The sequence below is a fragment of the Oreochromis niloticus genome, linkage group LG4, assembly GCF_001858045.2.
Source record: "Oreochromis niloticus isolate F11D_XX linkage group LG4, O_niloticus_UMD_NMBU, whole genome shotgun sequence".
Classification (NCBI taxonomy): Eukaryota; Metazoa; Chordata; class Actinopteri; order Cichliformes; family Cichlidae; genus Oreochromis; species Oreochromis niloticus.
This window is the reverse complement of record NC_031969.2, coordinates 16,281,858-16,300,987: the sequence shown is the minus strand read 5'-3', so window position 1 is coordinate 16,300,987 and position 19,130 is coordinate 16,281,858. Positions and strand designations below refer to the sequence as shown.

Here is a 19,130-nt window from a genome sequence, read left to right as displayed (position 1 = left end):
CATCAATGATTGTGTGTTTATTAGACTTAGTGTGTCTGCATGCTTTAGCTTACGATGCACAAGTCCCTGAGCTGAGTATATACTACCAAACTATATAGTTATGTGTGCTTGTGCGCAGTAGTTCAGCCAGAGATGATGCATCAAGGCAGTCAAAAGAACCACAGCTTCATTACAATCAACAACCACCACAGCTCCATATGTCTGTCAGCACCCGCTCTGGCTCTAAGAATACACAGCGAGCATTAGTGGGAAAGATCAGATCAGGTAGAGCTGGAGAGAGAGCTTGATAGATAGCACGAAGGGAGCCAAAACAAAGCAGAAAGGCAAACAATTCAGCCCTGCAATGTCATATTTTTGTCTTTTGCCATTTCTAAGCCTTGGAGAAAAAAGAACTTTTGACTGTACAAAAACATGTGAGCTGTTTTACAGACTCCTGCTTGCTTAACAACCATTTACCCTTAACATTTTTGTCCTAATATTTAATGAAACAAATTTCTATAGGTTCATTTTTATTAGTAGTCTTGTTTTGTGGATGAACAGAAAATTAGCAAAAAAAATTGAATGACGCTACATATGTGTTTGTCAGTGATAATATTTTTCAACCTTCAGAAAATAAAAATTGTAAAAAAGGAACAGGCTACAGTTCTCCTGGTTAAGTTCACATCTTGTCTGCCCTCTGTGAGGTAGGAGAAGTTTTCCTAATAGTGAAAGCAGCCTGAGCTCCAGGCTCAAATGGGATACTGTACAAGCTTTACAAGTACTGCCCCTATGTCCTGAAAATGCTTTTTAACCTCATGAGAGCTACAGGTAAAAAACCTCTGATCCATTCCTACTTTCTTTCCAAAGTCTCCTCCAGTAGTTTGGCAGTGGCCATACCTGTTCTCTCTGTAGCACTGGCAGCATATCTTGTCCTGATACTAGACACTATTCTGCATTAGATATAGAGGCTTGACAAAGTTCCAAGGAAACTAGCAGAGTTGGCTTTGAGGCCAAAGCACAAGCACAAGATTGTTCAATAATGCCAGACTTCCATCCAGTTTATTGGGGTCTGAAAAAAGTTTTTTAAGCCCAGTGTCTAAAAGCTACAGAAGGATTCTTCTCACAGAGAAAGAAGAGGGTGCGAGTAACCTTAGGAAAAGTTTCAGTTCCCAGGGAGATCACTGGAGCATCACTCTGGCCTGACATTGTGATTTCATGAGTGCCAATGTCAGGTCAGGGTGATGCTGCTGCCATGGCAGCAAGATTGTATTGGTAGTTAAGCCGACTGTCCCATGAGGGTTTAAAGGCTGCCCGTGAGCAGAAAAGAAGTATGTTAACCTGTCTGCTGAGCGGAGAGGTGTGTACAACATGGAGGTGGGGTGCTAAGGATTCATTACCTCGTCAGCCTCCTAAATTATCTGCCTCACGAGTGTTAATGGAGCAGAGCACTGAGATGTTAAGAAGGAGCTTGCTGGGGAGGGTAAAAAATTCAACTATGGGTTTTGGCTGAGGAGGAAGAGTAGTTGGGAATCGAACAACACCTAGGGACAAAATATCAGTGGTGAGTCGTTCACAGCTGAAAAGCCAAATGGGCTTCAAAGGAGTGCTTGGTCTGGCCTCCTTTAGATATAGAGTAGTACACTAAGGTACGTATATTACAAACTGCAGAAACACAAAAAACAAACCATTTTGTCCTAAAATTGAGTTCTGTGGAATTGGATAGGAAAATCAACCCCTGGAGGACCTGTTAAAAAAGTAACATCGTCGAATCCAAACACACAACTGGTTTTGTTTTTGTGACTGCCAATAAAGCTCGCACACTGGCATTTAGTGAAATTCCACCACTGACAGAAGCAAAAGGATAAAAGCAGAGACATACAGGAGAGTCCTGTGTGTACAGAAAACACAAAGGCATCAAACCTCTTTGGTCAGCATTTTAGCATTCAGCAGGACAACAAGCCTAAACAAATCTACAGAGGACTCAAAGAGCCTTTCCAATCTAAAGAGATGCAGTTTGACTTCTCAAAGATATGAATGGAGTTACAAGTTATAAATAAATACTCAGGTTTACTCTCTCACAACATGACACCGCTAACATTGTGCTGTTTGGTTAGCTGTAATGCCAAGAACATAAATACCAAGAACAGCTGAGGCTTATGAAAAAGAAAAATCATTATTTTTTGTATTTTCTGTTTTTACAAAGAAATCAAATTATCCCACATTTGATTAATCATGAGAGGGAACATCAATAATTGAGACTCACTGTGGTTAAAATCAGAGGAGTCACAATCAGGAGGACGCTGGATATGCAAGTGTGTGCAACAACCATAAAAATAAACAAATGTTTAAAAACCGTTGTAGTGGACCAGCCAACGCACAGATGGTGATCCCTGGAGCCAAACTGCAATGACTTTACCAGAAGAAGCTAAATAAAATATGATAGTTGTTTCAGAACTTTTTCCCATTCATTTTCCCAAACTACATATTAATCTATTTACCTCCTCTGTCTCATCCTAGAGATAAGACAAAGCTAATTATTAGCAGACAAAATCACAAGCTTCATTCTAGTAGTATGATCACAGCAGTTACTCATGTCTCCCAAATGCTCCATCACGCCATTATGATCCTTGACTAATGTACTGTAACATGCCAGTGACATTTAGGAACTGGATTCACAAGATGGATGATATCATTTCTTGGCAAACTGACTATATGTACAATTTGATAAACTGTTAATCGCCAGATGCTTCCACTGTGATTGGAGGCTGAGGGCATCAGAAGAATTTTAAAAAATGGATTCACTACAATACAGCCAGCATACAAAATAAGCGGCTCTGGAAATTTCTGTTGAAAGATGTGGCTCAACAGAGCTAAAGTTCAATTGAATGGTTGTGTGCCTGTGTACTTGTCGTTCTTTGACAAACTGTAGCAGCTGTGATTTAGGCGCAGGGGCCCCCACCCACAAACGCACACGCGTGCACACACAAACAGAGTGCACGATCAATCAAATCTATCAACAAATAGACAGAGCGAGGGCTGACATTTACAACCCTGCAGCTTGCAATTTTTTGTATATGTTTGTATTTCTGTGTGTGTGTGTGTGTGTGTGTGTGTGTGTGTGTATTCTATGCCTGTGTGCAGAAAGAGGCCACAGCCTGCAACTTTAATATGAGGAAGATAGAAAGTATCCACATAGGTAATAAAATATGAGCAGTGCGTCATTATAGCATTTTTGACAGGCTACTTTTATCAATAAGGGTACAAATCCAATTCAGAAAAAAGTGGGACGCTGTGTAAAAGAAAACGTTGTTAAAGTGAGTGGTGCTAAAAAGAAATGACTGGAGGAACTAATGAGGTTAACTGGCTACAGGCCAATAACATGACTGTGTATAAAAAATGGACTTCTTAGATAGGCAGAGGTTCTCAGAAGTAAAGATGGGCAGTTTCACCAATCTGCAAAAATTGCATGTGGAACAGTTTCAGAATCATTTTCACTCAGTGTGAAAATGTGAAGACCTTTAATGTCTCATCATTTACAGTAAAAAATTACATTAAAAGATTCAGAGAATCTGGCAAAATCTGTCCTCAAGGGACAAGGCCAAAAATCAGCACTGCGTGCCTGTGACCTCCAGTAAAAACAGGAATGATTGTGACATAGAAATCACTGCCTGGGCTCAGGAACACTCCGGAAATCATTGTCTGTGAACACATTTCATTGTGCTATCCACAAATGCAGGTTAAAGCTCTATTATGCAAAGAAGAAGCCATATGTGAACACTGCTGTCTTCTCTGAGCCAAAGCTTGTTCAAATTGGACTGAGACAAAGTGGGAAACTGTTCTGTGGTGAGAAGAACTGAAATTTGAGATTCCTTTTGGAAATCATGAATGCAGCGTTCTCCGAACTAAAGAGGAGAGGCAATAACTGTTTTTTTTTATCAGTATTCAATTTTAAAAGTATGCATCTATGAGGGTGTTTTAGCTGCCTATGGAATTGGCAGCTTTCACATCTAGAAAGGCACGATCATGTTTGCCTTGCAAGAAAAACACATACTGCCCTTATTACAACAGCATGGCTGTTTTCCATGCTCCATTGTCAATAAAATATGGGTTTATGAGATCTAGGAATCGTTGCATTCTCCCATTATTTACATTTCACACAGTTTCCCAACATTATTAGAAGTCGGTTTGCATAAATAAGTCTCCCTGAGTTGTTTATGCTGATGAAGGCAAACATGTCCCCTATTGGTTGGCATTGGACACAGTTTGAAGCCTGATGTTACAGTTTATGGTCTTCCCCATTCTTTTCTGATTGTAGCCAGGACCTTTCAAAAACAGACAGTGAATGTCCTTTCGTGCTTCAAAGACACGCCTGGCTACTTTAAAGTGTAAACACAAGCTTACTTAAAACACCAACCAGTCCACACACGGATTAAGGTAATTAAATACAGACATTACACTTGCAAGCGTCCTCTGAAGATGTTGTTAGTCTACCTTTTTAAGATGAAAGCATTGCATAAACTTTCAAGTTTTAATGGAACAATCATTTCCAAATGCACATTCTGGATTTTTAAGATCATAATAAATGAGCAAAAAAGAAAAAAAGATGTCTTAGTATTCCTAGAAATGACTTTATGCTTTTTGAGAGGGTGTCAGTGGGAGTTAGGATCTGGATATTTCAGTTAGCTGATTGGTTTTAGCCGTAAGCTATGGCAGTAGCTGCGGGGTTGAATGCAATAATGGCAGCAGCTAATAATAAAGACAACTGGAGAATTTGTAGTGATGATGAGAATGATGATGATCAACATGACATTATTATAGTACTGTTTTTAATCATGATGACAAACTGTAATTGGGTTAGAGGGGAAAAGAGAATGTGTCGCTCGCATCCCTTTCAATATAACTCTCAGTGATTTAGTGATGCAACGATGAGATAGAGTGGTGGCAAGGCGCGAGGCTGGGTGAGATGATCGCTCAGCCAAGAGCGCGAGCGGGGTGAGAGCGCAGTAGCATTCAGCTACAAGCATGTTTGCTTTGTGCTTCTCTTCACTTAGATACCTTTCTCATCTGCAAAGACACATACACACAGTACACAAAGAGACACAAACACACAAGCCCACTGGCAACAGCTAGTGTTAATCTCTTTAATTTATAAGTAACTGATGGGGACTGCTAGAGAAAGCGAGATAATGGAGTGAAGTCTGTGTGTCTGTGTGAGTAAAGCTGTCCACACATCTGCAGCATGGCTGATCAAGAAAGATCAAATATGATTCCCCCGTGCTCATCTTACTTCAAAATGTGGGATTAATCAGATATGCTAACATAAAATTCAGGTAATATTTATTCAGAAATCATGAAATTCTTTAATGTCAAACTTTTAAAACATCTAAATAAAACACTGCCACTTTGTGGCAAAGCAGAAAACCCAAATGGAACATTTTGCTTTGGCAGGACCATTTTCTGTTTCCTTTCAGGTCTAAAATATAGCATATGAGAAGAAGAGGCAGAAAGTGACAGACAGCCATTTTTGCTGAGATGCTGTAACAGTCTTCCTGATTGTAGTCTTTCAAACTGCAGTTAAATCTAAACTGCTCACTCAAAGTGGCTGCTGTTTTAACAGACTAGTCTGGATGACTGAGTGAATCAAGGTGTGTCCTGTTTCAGGCATCACAGCGCAAAAGCAGCATTGTGCAGTAGCTGCCCCACCCTACAGCTCAGTGCACTGCAGCTTAAGAAAAGATGTCAAACAGTATGTTAGTAAAATATTTCACAATAAGTGCATTTTGTCAGATTATTTGAATTGGATAAGAATAAAGTCAATAAAGTCAAACTGCTCTGTAACATATCTAATCAGCCAGTCAGATTGATGTAACAGTGCATTTACACATGTAGACGTGGTCAAGACGATCTGCTGAAGTTCAAATTGAGCATCAGAATGGAAAAAAGGTGGTTTGAGTGACTGTGAATGTGGCATGATTGTTAGTGCTAGTCTAGTATTTCAGACACTGGTAATCTTTTTTTTTCTTCTTTCTTTCTTCCTTTTTTCTTCTCTTTTTCTTCTTCTTCTTTTATTTCTTGTTCTTTTTTCTTGTCCTCTTCTTCTTCCTTATCTTTTTCTCTTCTTCTTTCTCTGTTCTCTTCTTTTTCTTCTACTTTTTTTTTCTTTCCTTTCTACTCACATAAAAAAATAAACTAAACAAATGAAAGTGAAATGAGTTAATTTTAATCTTTGATTTGAATATTGACCTAAATGACAGTTTCCTCATAACTTCTCTTGATAGATTCCTCATAACTTTTCTGGTTTGAAGAGAGCCATCTCTTTAAGAGATTAAGTATGTGTCATTGTGCATTTTTTTAAATAAAGTTTCCTTGTTTGTTGTTTTTGTTTTACTGTTTAACTTTTCCTCATTTTTCTTTTTTGGTTTGTTGGGGTTTCACCTGTTTCTAGTTAGTTCCTCTTCCTCTACAGTTTGTCAGTGTTCAGTTACTATCGTGAATCATTACATGTGTAATAAGGTGTATTGCCTATTGCATGAATAATTTCTTTGTTAGTTTGTTAGCTCTTTGAGATTATCTGCATTTCTGCAAAAACAAAACAACAAAATTTGCATGATCGCTTACCATCAAGTGTATCCATTAGGTAGATTTCTTTGATGACTAGATGGGTGCCAGTAGTGCACTCAGCCACTTTTCACTACCCACTTTTCACCCCAGGTCCTTGCCTTTTAAATGGAAATATTGTGGTAGCTGAAGCAAGTAGTTCATGAGAGAACCCACTATCAGCCAAGAGCTGAAGCTGTTTTTCACAGAGAAGATAGTTTTAAATGTCGGTAAAACCTGTCCTTATAAAAATGAAATAAGTAAAAATAAAAAAGATGCTTCTTATTATGTGTATCATTCTTTCAAAAACAGACGACTATTTGCCTTCTTTAAAAGTAAATTGGGTATTTTAAAAGTTAAGTTGTGTCTGCATGGAGTATCACAAATGTACTGAATGTACTTCTATGTATGTACTTCTTCTAAGAGATTTTGAACACTGCATTTCCAAATGTCCTAGTTTTATTTTGTATCCTTACATTACAAAATTCTACAAAAAACTAAGACTACAAGGGGAAACAGTTATAGGCCCCCAATGCTAATATTCAAAAGTCTGCAGTCTTTTCTTGTAATTCTCAAAAAGTCTCACACATGTCTCCTGAGAAATCTCACCCGTCTTTGGCAAATCTCTCAAGCTTCTCCCTATTTGATTTTCTTCTGGCGCTGGCCTTGGTCTTCAGTTCAGTCCACAGTTTTTCAATGCAATTCAAGTCTAGGCTTTGTTCAGGCTAGTCAGGCCATTGCCTTTGGTTTTCTGGAGGTAGTTCATAACTAGGAACAACTTATCTGTTAGAAGTCAAGGTAATGAACAAGACCCAACTTTGCTGTTGATGCTTGAGGTTTTCTTTCAAAGTCTTTGCATCCTCAAGATTCCTTGAACCTTGATGAGATTCCCAGTTCCAGACAAACTGTAGCGTCCCTACAGCATTATACTTCCATCACTGTGTTTCGATGTGGGGATGACATTCTTTGGGTGGTATGCCTCTCCCTCCTTTTTGCAAACGTAAGGAGCATTGCTAGTTTCAGCTCATCTGTCCAAAGGACACTGGTAATCTTTTGCAATTTTCCCACACAAACCAAAGAATGATCCAAAAAAGAGAAGCAGTTCCCTGGATAAAGACGTCAAAGGAGAATGGGTAAACTGCTTCCAGCTAATAAGAAGGAAACAATAACTCAACCAACAGAAGAGCATCTGTGAATGCACAACACATCCACAACCACAGTCAACAAATCAGTAGCAACTGTGTGATCCTGTCACGTCAGTATGGACCACAGTCTCTGAGGAATATTTCCAGCACCTTGTTGAATCTGTGGCACCAGAGCAGGTCTAAAGGCAAATGAGAAGTCCACCCTGGTATTGTCAAGGTGTAGCAAATAAAGTGGTGGGTTTGTGTATGTACCAGTTGATTTTTCAAAACTTCCACCAAGTAACTCAACTTAAATCAAAAATCACGCAGCAACGCGTCACTTTTTCTGTCCTCTTGAATGTTGCTGCTCATGAAGTTCTCAAAACCATCCGTGCGAGTGAATTGCTAATCTTTGATATTAAAATTAACTTTTTACAACCTAAAATCCAATTATTAGAAATGTATGAGGATTTTGTAATGCTATCTGTAGCTGTACATACATTTCTAGAAATAACACCAAACCTACAGCTTATTATTTGCTATCTCGCTAAATGTGGATGAGCCACAGTGTGAGTACTATTGTTGTGTCGACCAAGCTCCTAAGTCATTTACCGCCATGTAAAAATTACTATAATGTGAGACAATTGTTGCTGTCGATCACATTATATGAAGGATCTCGTTTCAGGTAACAGGTGAGTCATTTCAGAAGTCTTTTCTCAGATAACGTTTGAGGGGGAAAAAAGACATAATTTGCCTGATGATAACAATTTCCCCGAAGCTAAATTATTGAAGCCTACAACAGTATTACTCTACGCATACCTCACAAATGCTAAATGAGCCATTAATCATGCAAGCAACCATGCAAAACATCATAAGACATTAACGCTACGGAACTGCCACTCAGGCTCTGAAAAGGTCACAAATCGTCATGGCGGGGGCGCTGTTTGTTCACATCACTGAACAGTGAGCAGAGTGGAGCCGAATGGCGGGATGTGGTGTCCGTCAAAATGACTTAGTGACGGTAGAGTGGGCCTGAGACGGCCTTCCTTAGTGGTGTCAGACCTGACAGGTGACAAAACTGCTGAGGAAGAGACATGCCAAGGGACCGCATGTGTACAACAGAGACAGCAAGAAGCAATAGGTCTGTGCAGGAGCATCAATGTGTGTAAGAGAGAATATGCTGATAAAGTAGGCAAAATTAGTTGGAAGTGAAAAGTGCTGCTGACAACAAAGGTGTACTTAGGCGGTGACGGGCATATAAACTGTACAAAACATGTATGCTGTAGCAATAACAAAGCATAATATATTCAAAGGATTTTAGCTTTATTAATTTCATCATATTCTGGGACTGTTTTGATGGGAATGCTAAGCGCCATTAAGGTCAGACTGCATTTCTAAGGTTCCAAATTTAAGGTTCCAGTGCAGAGAAGCAAATAAGTAGAAACTGGAGTAAGTGTGAAATTTTGTGTCAGGGTAGTGTAGCTGATCATTAATGGTGAGAGCAGGTGGGAGGTTGGATGTTTCTGGGGCAACTGAACACACTGAGGTGCCTTCTGAGAGTATTGTGGTCCAAATTCAACAAAACACCTGTGAAGTGATAGAATATTCCCTCTAAAGCGCATTCCTTTCTTCTAAAAGCAAAGTTTTAAGGAGACACACTTTAAAGAGTAAGGCTTGTGCTGTGTGAAGTACTTTAACAGGAAGAAACATGACAGCAAAGGAAATTCTTGACAGGATATTGTGTGCATGCTGAGACTGATTTTAACCACAATAACCAGTCTAAATGAGTGAGAGTTACCCTGAATATAAAAAGCCCTTTCTTTACATGAGTTGTTTTGGGGAAAGAGGCTTATTTGCCTTCTTGTTCTTCAAGAAAAAAGGAGAAATACCACAGTCACACGTGTGCAGTAAATATAAAGTAGCAGCAAGTTAGCTTAGCTCGGGATAAAGACTGAAAATGGCTTGCCTTGCTCTGTCGATTTAATGCTTAAAGCTCATTAATTAACACGGCATATTGAGTTTGCTTAATCCATATAACACTGAAGTGTATAAACGGTTGTGGAGGTTGTAGTTTTGAGGAGGGGGTGTGGGGGAGGATCTGGTGTGTTAGTTGTTCCCATGCCTGGTTATGTGGGATTATCACATCCTACTAATAACCAATAGTACATTTAGAGTTATGAAAACGCTGACGCCAAAGACAAACAAGAGAAATGATTCAACTAAAAGAAGCAGCTTGTTTCTGAGATTATCAATTAATAAAAAAAGTAAATGATAATTCGCAAAAGTGAATAAATTGAAAATTTTGGCTTTTTTTTTCAGAATAATGTTCAAACGTATGTTGGACCACGAGATAACTGTTTGGGGATTAAAATATGTCAGCTGTTGGAGCAGTAATATAAGCAACTGTCTAGTGTTTAAACAAAAACAAAACAAGTCCAGGTGATGTGCTGCAAGCACATTAGCTGTTTTTTTACGGACATATATTAGCATTACCATAAATGGCAAAATTCAAGGTGGCTACAAAATAAAGAAAAAACATCTCGTTCAAAACAGTACATAGTACTCCATTTTTACCAATTTTTACTGTTTTTTTTAGTGCACCTAACAAGAAAAATGGAAAGGCATAATCATGTCATAATACCTGCCACGACAAACATATAATTTCAAAACACATAAACACCCAGTTACCATAAATCCTCACCTTCCCGTGCTGCGCGACATACAATCATGTATAATTGGGATGTTATGTGATGGGGCGACTGCTGCTTGTCACGAGAGATTAGCTGCAGACGAGCGTGCGTATATGTGAGCGTGTATCCATTGTTGCACCTGAGCACAGTGAGCGAAAGCACCTGGATTATAATGTAAGGACACACTATGTGAAGGCAGTCACACAAATGAAAGTCTGTCTATAAGCAAACAAGTGCAAACACAGATGCTCACACTGTGTTTTCTCTTCTGGTTTCAGATTTAAAACCACACACAAATAAGTATGTTCAGTTAAAATGATCAGTTAAAAGTATTATATTTCTTAACCCTTTCAACCCTGGTTGCTCCGATATCGAGACCAGACTTTACTATGCATTTTAAAAAGACGCTTTCAATGAAGAAGCTGCCAAAACTGAGTTTAGAACCAGTGTAGATCATCATCATTAACATCTGTGTTTAAAGCTGGGAATTTTTAGAGATTTTCAGATGTCACCATGGCTTGACGATAAGGGGAAAAGATCCACCCAAACAGTAAGCTCAGTAAAGAAGACCAGAACCTTATGGCTACCTTCAAGGTCGATAATAAAAAGCCAAAGTTAAAGTAGGTTAGTTTGTTTGAAACAACATCAGAATCAGATAATACCCAGAACGCCATACATATATTAACAAGTTCCTCCTGCAAACACTGAACCTCTAAAGACTTCCTTTTATAGATTAATATGTTTTTTTCCTGGGGGCACTGAGCAGATGCTGCACATGTGTAAGCAACTACAAGCATTTACACACACGTACTCATCATATAGTAAACTAACACAACAATCAAAAAGCTCTAAGAACAGGTCCTTCTCATCACCGGTGATGAAATGGACATTTGATCTCACACTTAGGGCCATATTCTCATTCATTCTTTTCAGCTACTTATAGATATTTCAGTGGAAGTCATGTTGTGTCCAATTACACAAGTGCCAGTGCGATTGAAGCTGGATCTCCTCCAGTGTGTCAAAATGTTGATCCTTCAAGTTCATTTTCATTTTTGGGAAGTGGACAAAGTTTTAGGGCAAATCTAACAAGCGGGCCTGCGGTAAGTGAAGACTGTGTTGGTATGGCTACAAAAGCACACTGACAAACACAGTATAGATGATTTCGTCTGAATGTTTTCTCTCAGACACCTCAGATCATTACAAAAGAACCTGTTGAAAGTCTCAGAGTGGCAGAAACGCAACCTTCATGCTTTCAAGCTGTGCACTCTTCAACTGAAATGAGCTTACCCACGACTGGAGACCTAGCTGTCAATGGCAGTGATGAGCCTTCACATAAACGCCTAGTGAAGTTCATGTTTGCGCTACGCTCAATTCAGTTCAGTTAAATTTTATTCATACAGCACCAAATCTCAACAGCAGTCAGCTCAAGGCAGTTTATATTGTAAGGTAAAGATCCTACAATAATATTTTCTGATACTTTCTGAGGCTTGGATGATGTCAGGAAAGATTCATATAGGTTACATTCTTCTGATATTGAAAATATAAAATAGATGGATCTAATTTCTACTGCAAGGTAGCTAATACTTTTGCAAACCTTTACCTATTAGCACAGTGTGCTTTTGGCTCTTGATCAACACGCTCAGCATTAGCAAACCACAAATCTGCATTCTGTTATCATTTACTGTCCAGCTTTACCATTTTATAGCCACTGTGTCTTTTTTTTTTGCATTTTCCATTTTGATTACTTCCAGTGTTTGCATTTGGATCCTTGTCTGTAACTGCTGCTCTTTGCAAATGTATTTTAAGGCATACACTGTATACAGTATCATCATTTCCAAAACTGTGCCCCATGCCTCATTAAATAGTGTCATAGTTTTAAACGACTTAAGAAATTATGCCTCATTATTCATTTGAAAACCCCGACACCCATTGTTTTACTCAATTTATCGTTATGAACTGCCATTTATGGGCAGATAAGGACATGACTAATTGTGATTTAGTGCCAGCAGTGAAAGAAAACTCCCTCCTTGCAAAGTGTTTTCGCTATTTTGTTGACCGGTCTTCATCTTTGATCTCTCATGTTTACGGTTCTTTGCATGAAATCTGGCTGCAAATACACAAACACACGCCTCTGGTTACAATCTCGTTCGGTACGACACAATAGCAGAGCCTGTGGGTGAGCGTGCATGAGTCAACAGCCTTGCCTGCCGGTGGCATTCACAGTGACTCACATTTCCAGGAAGAGAGAGACACACACAGAGAAAGAGATAGGTGGGCCTGAAGTCAAGCCCATCTGATTTATAATACTCATTACTCAAGCAAACTGCTTAAAGGTCTCTAAATATTATTTTAAAGCATTACTGGCACTTTATTTTTTTTCGAGTTCAGATTCGGCTAAATTCTCAGAAAAGAAATGAGGCAAATAAAGAACTTTTTAAATGATAAAAGACTTTTAAATGGTTTGTCCAGAAAATCTCAGAACTTCTCTTCTGTCATTTTTTGTGTGTTTTTTTGTCGTGTGTCTTGTCTGTGTCTTATCCTCTCTGCAGGTGTTCATCCCTCCACCCATTGCATATCTTCTTTGTTCTCAATCGTTGAATATCGACACTCACAGCTACCAACCCTCTTCGCTGCTCACTCGCCATCTCTCCCTCCCTCCCCCACTCTTCCTCTCACTTGTTCTGGCCTTCACGGGAGGCTCTCAGGGCACAGTATGTGGCTGCCCTCACCACACAGTTGTCGAGCATAAACCGATCGTTTCACCTAACCTAATAATACCAGCACTCACTGCAGACACACTTGTATCTAGCTCGCTGTCTTTCACTCCATATTCCCTCTAACCCTTTGTCATTTTCATCCTCTCAATCTCTCCTTCACTTTCCTGCATCTCTTAATATTTCCCCTGATCTTTACACCTCCTGTTCCATCTCTCCCTTTTCTTAAAGTCCTTTATTCTTTCACTTTTTTAGTCTTTCATTTACTTTTTTTCCATTCACGTCATTCTTTCAGATGTACATGCATTTTTTTTTTTGCTCATCATTCCGCCTCATTTTCTATACACACACCTATTCTCTCGATTTGAGCTACCCCCTGTTACTTTCAGGCTATTGTGAGCTGCTGCTACAAAGGAATGATAAATGCACCCTCTCTCCCTCCTATGGTGAACCACAATGTTGGCTCTCATGCAGGCCAGGCCTGACGTCCATTTGCGCGAGTGTGTGTATATATGTGTCTATGTGTGTCTGTTAGTGTGTGCATGCACTTTTACGTATAAATGCATGTTTATGGACATCCAAAAAATAGACATGCGAAGCAGTAGTTACTGCCTTTGTCCAGACCCTACAACATCAGGCAAGAAAGATTTACAGAGGTGAACCAATGAACAGACTTCTTCACAATCATGCCAGTTGAGCTACATCATCATATGTAGCTCAGTGTGTGTACAGTACTTCCAGAATATGACATATGGCAGGTAATTAGCTCACTAATACTAGGAAATGTGGATTTCTATGAGATTTGATCAATCATAGGAGATTAAAACTGAACCCCAACAAATATATTACTGAAATGATATTATTAACTGATATATGGAGTACTGTGCAAAAGTCTTAAAACATATATGGAACACCTTAAATAAGGAAAAAACAAAGTTTGAATATCTCAAATGAGCTTGAAAACGCATAATTTAGTATGACCACCTTTGTTCTTTAACAGAGCCTGAACTCTCTTTGGGAAGCTTTCTCTCCAATTCTTTAAGTCGTCTTCTTTGTGTTGGTTGCCGTTTGTTCTGTTCTCTGTCAAGGTGATCATACACTGCTTGAAAAATGTTGAGATCCGGGCTCTGGAGAGCCTAATCCATAACTTATATAGTGTTCCACTGTGTGTTTTTCTATCCAGGTATCGTTTTACTGCACTGGCAAATTGTTCGGGATCATTGTCATGCTGATAAATGAAGCTGCTGTCAATCAGATACTTTGCATATATTATTGTATGGTGGTTTAAAATCTGTTTTTTTTTCTGTGTACATGATTCAATCAATTCTGACAAGATCTCCAACACCACAGCACCAATTCATGATAGCGCCTCCACCATGTTTAACAGATGCTCGCTGTTGTGGTTCTCTCCTGAGTTCTTCTGTACATACTGATGACAATTTGAATTAGAAATTTTACATTTTGATTCATCATTCCATAAGACCTGTTGCCACAGAGTTTGCCATTCCACTTTTTTGGCTAATAATCATTTGGGAATCATCATGTTGGTCCAATCACGCTATTTCACACCTGTCAAACTGTGTTATTGTTGGGATTTTCCTTATATTCAACTAAAGAAATTGGGACAAATAATGTGCTTTTACAACAGGCTGTGTACACATGGGTTCATCCCTTGACTTAGGTGCCTTTTTTATCCATAGGTTACTGTTAAGTGGCTTAACAAGCAAAAGAAAAAGAAACATCCCCCCGAAAATGGTCAGGTAAAAGTATCTTGAAAGCCCTTCAGAAAGCTTTGAGAATTATCGATCAAGGTCACTTTATAAACTACAAGAAAGTATCGCTGCTCTAAAGCTCTATATAGAAATGAGTGGCACTCAAGACTGTGTGCACACTACTCTATCTATATTGTATTTTTGTTTGATATTAACCATTATACTATTCCCAGAACATAATGAAGAGAAATGTGCAGATGGAGTAATTTAGAAATTGTGTTAGTAGAAAACTAGTCCGAGGAATACATCAGGAGAACGATAATAAATAAGGACCCCAGAATTTTCATTTTTTTCAATATAACTCTAAGATATATAGAACTGCACAACAAAAAAAATAATTTAGCGAACACTTGATCATCACAGCATAACACAAACACAGATAAACTTCAGATTTATCAGTCTAACCAGTAGGCAGCATAAACCATTGTGAATCCAGTTCACCTGCTTTGGTTCAAGTGAAAGTTGAGACAGGTGCACTATAAAGGCAACAACAAGACAACCCTCAAAGCAGGAGATGGCATTAAAGGGTGTGGCCACGACCCGTGCTCTCTCCTTATAAATCATAACTATTTTTTTTTCCAGTTTTCCTTTTTGCTAGTGTCCTTGTCACTACTTGCAGCTTGCACAGGTAGTCTAGCTCCTCCAGAATGGCACATCCATATGGGCCATTAACAAGAAGGTTTGCTGTCTCTCCAAGCACAGTGTAGAGGAGATAACAGCAGATATGAGGAGAGCAGGACAGGACTGTAGAAGGGCATCAACCCAGCAGCAGGACTGGTATCTGCTTCTTATGCAAGGAACAGGAGGAACACTGCATGATATATTAAAAATATCCAATATACAGTGTACAGCCAGTACTTCAAGGCTTGATTTTTGCTTCCTTAAAATTTTTATTGACACAAGCCAAAATCACATTAACTGTTAGGCTCTAATTAAAATTTGCCATGTTGAAATCATGAGCAATTTTGTGGTTTGTCTGTATGTTTTGTTTGTTTGTTTCTTTACAGCACTGAATATTTCCATCCATCTCAGACACAAGACGCAGCCAGGCTCCTCTGAAACAGCCTGAGGTTAGACACCACTGTAAACGCTAACATCAATAGAAGGTGAGTGGAAGTACAGTTAAGCTATGAATGAACAAGATTTGCTGGTGGTCTGTTTCTCAAATCTAAGTTCATGTAAAAAAAATTGCATGTTGCCTCGTGTTTGGCAGCTTCATGGCATTTCATTGCTGTAAGGCCTCAAGTGCAACCTGAGCATTAGCAGCAAAATCTGCCAGTAGCAGCATGGATCACTACACTACACAACACGCCTATTCCTCTTTAAAAGGTAGCAGTAGAAGGCTACGTCTATGTATGTAATTCATGTATTTGTTTTTGCATTGTAGACTTTTACATTACATGGTGGTGAGTGGAAGACTGCCCACTGTTTAAACTGCAAAGGTTTATGGCAAAAAAATTTCCACCAAACAAAAAGGTGAGATAGGTTTAAAAGGCCGATCACCCCAGTCAGGCTGCAGCCTCTGTGATCAGATCGGTTTTCATTAGAGTCTGTCCATTATGCCTGGAGACATAATACACAAGGCCCTAAGCAACTTTATGTGCTACCATGCAGGGTAAAAAAAATCGAAATCACATGTCCACAATTTTGTCAAGAAGGATCCTAAAAATAGAGAAAATTCCATTTTGGCTTTTATATACATTAAAAGTGTACGCACAATATACTTTTGTTTAAATGCAAATGAAAAGAAAGCAGAAAATCTAGTTGCAGTGATGATTATCTACACCTAGTCATTCTTAATTCACTCTTTTCCCCTCTTTTAGAGAAGAGGAGATGGTCTTATTTCGAGCCACGTTGTTTCGATAAATATTTCACATTGCAGAAATCCTGAATAATTACAAAAAAAAATAAAATAAGATATATTTATAGAAAATAGCACATCACTTGTCGGATTTCAGGGGCTACAGGTCTAAAGAACATTCAATACCTTTGCCTCATCTGAGCGCTTGGCTTCAGCTTGTTTTAACAACGTGTAACATCACAGCTCATGACTGTGCCCACAGCAACATGCGAGAAACACCTGAAGTGGAAACAGGCCAAACTTACCTTGACTGACATTAAAAAAGGTGTGTCCAGGGTTTACTGAACAAAACAGCAGAGGTTTCGTCTTCTTTCATCCACCTGGCCGGTGAACACCATGGAGAATCAGTATCCACCAGCCATTTATGGAATCGCAGCATACGGAGGCATTTCGGCGAGAAAAGGCGAGAACGTCGCTGCGGTGCTGCGATGCAAAGCCCGGTTCCCCGACGGAAAAAAAATTGGTTTGCGCGTCGAAGCCTTGGCGACTCTGTGTGGTGCGCGCCGGTCACCGCCGGGCTCACATTTCCAGAAAGCAGAGAACAAAATCAAGTAAGAATTTAAACGTTGCTCTCTCACATCAGCCAACTTTTATTTCGAGGCAACTAAAAGATCGCTTCCAGCCTGTGAACGTCCAGCATGATCAATATTTCGGCTTCCAGTTTAAGCTGTATGCGCAAAGGAATTTGGGAACACTTTTTTTTAACATGGTCACGTTGACTGAGCACACTGCAAAAAAATCCTACGAAGCCGAAGAGAGAAAACGTCAGACCCAGTGTTGGTTAATAGCGTGCACATCCTCTCCCTTTTCATAGTTCCCACAAAATATTGTCATGAAGAAAAAACGCACATCTTCACAGACGATTCCGCAAATTTCAATGAGCAACTTGTTATCTTAGGACCTCGTATCCAAAAGGCGTGCCTTTTTTTTCTTTTTGTGTTTCTCCCCCTAAGAGAACCAACTGCAACAGTTAATTCCCTGCAGGGTAGACCACAAACATTTCTATTACAGCATCGTCTTCACTTCACCGTGCGTCCAGACCTCCCTCCCGGTGGAATAGGCGATGGAGGGGCGCATCTGTCAAGCCCGGATTTCCGTGCAGCCAAAATATCTCACAAAGGTTCACCCAAGGATCGCCCCGGACAGACAAACGTCTTAAAATCTTACCTAGTTTGGACGGCTATATGCTCAGGGAAGGAAAAAGTAAAGCTTTTTCAGAGAATCCCACACTCCACGGGCAGATTAATTCGTCTCTGGCGCGTCAAAACCTTTCTCGTGGGTGAGTTCTCAGCAAGAGAGAGAGAGAGAGCGCGCAGGAGAGAGAGAGAGAGACATCGGAGCGAGAGAGAGAGAGAGAGAGAGGGAGACGTAGGGCATGATCTATAAGGTACACACTCCCTTTTTTTCAGTCCTCACATGGAAAGTGCTTGTTATTGTTACGGCTTGTCCACAACCCACTCAATCGACTGAGGCTAACCACATTTAATTAATGTGGGGGGGGTGGCTTCCAATATTTGACGAGGCATACCTCATAACCAGTTCACACCAGCACCGTGAGCTGACACACCGGAGTAATGTAGCAGTAAGTAGCAGCGCGCACACGAGCGCACACGCGAGTCCGACGCGCACACAGCGGTGGATTATCAGGTTGAGGGTTTCGTGTCTTCATGAGATCGGACAAGCGAGCGCACCATCGCAGCGTGAACGCGAAAGACTCGCCCGTGAGCAACTTTGGAGATATCACGAGGGGACAGACAACGTGGTGCACGCGGGGAAGTGCACCGTGGATCGCGTGGGCAAGCGGGTTGCGACTGGGCATGTGATGAGGCATACTGTATGTTGTGTTAGCTCCGTGCACAGGCAGAGAGTAGAGTTAACTTTTGGTCCCAGAAGAGATGAAAGAGAAGAGAGACGAGAAGTCGCCTGGAGTGTGCTTAATGCAGATGAAAAATCAGCTGGGAAGAAAATATCATTTTTGAAGTTAGGGAAGGGCATGACTAGAGCCACGCGCCCACACGCTCATTCACACACATGCACACAGACACTCTGTTTAGTAGCTGTTATTCTCTAGTGTCTTCATTTATATTCTTTCAGCACCATGGACAGCTAACAAGCCAACGTTACCTTCTCAGGGCTGTCCAATGTGCTGAAAACTTTTCACTTGGAAGGACTCACATTAATATAGGCCATTGCTCTCCTTTTCCCTCCATTTGACCTCCTCCGCTGAGGGGTCAGAGCACTCGGTCAACCTTCTCATAAGCTCTTGAGATACTTCCTTGCACTGGGTTTATTTCTTGGCTTTTACCTCCTTTAACCTCTCTGTCTAATCATATTCAAGTCGACAACTCTCCAGTTATTACAGCTTTGTCCAAAATAGAGCGGTTTTCATTAAA

At 39.9% G+C, this 19,130-nt stretch overlaps 1 protein-coding gene across 2 annotated transcripts in view; it reads right to left on the bottom strand.

Moving 5' to 3' along the window:
* cacna1ia (calcium voltage-gated channel subunit alpha1 Ia) overlaps window positions 1-18,117 on the bottom strand; it is a 168,109-nt gene extending 149,992 nt beyond the window's left edge. Inside the window, exon 1 of one of the 2 annotated variants that reach the window (XM_019357967.2) lies at window positions 16,983-18,117. The gene's annotated coding sequence lies outside the window, so the exon portion shown is untranslated. The remainder of the gene's footprint in view (window positions 1-16,982) is intronic. The other variant, XM_019357968.2, reaches the window with a different exon arrangement.
* Between the last annotated feature and the right edge of the window lie 1,013 nt (window positions 18,118-19,130).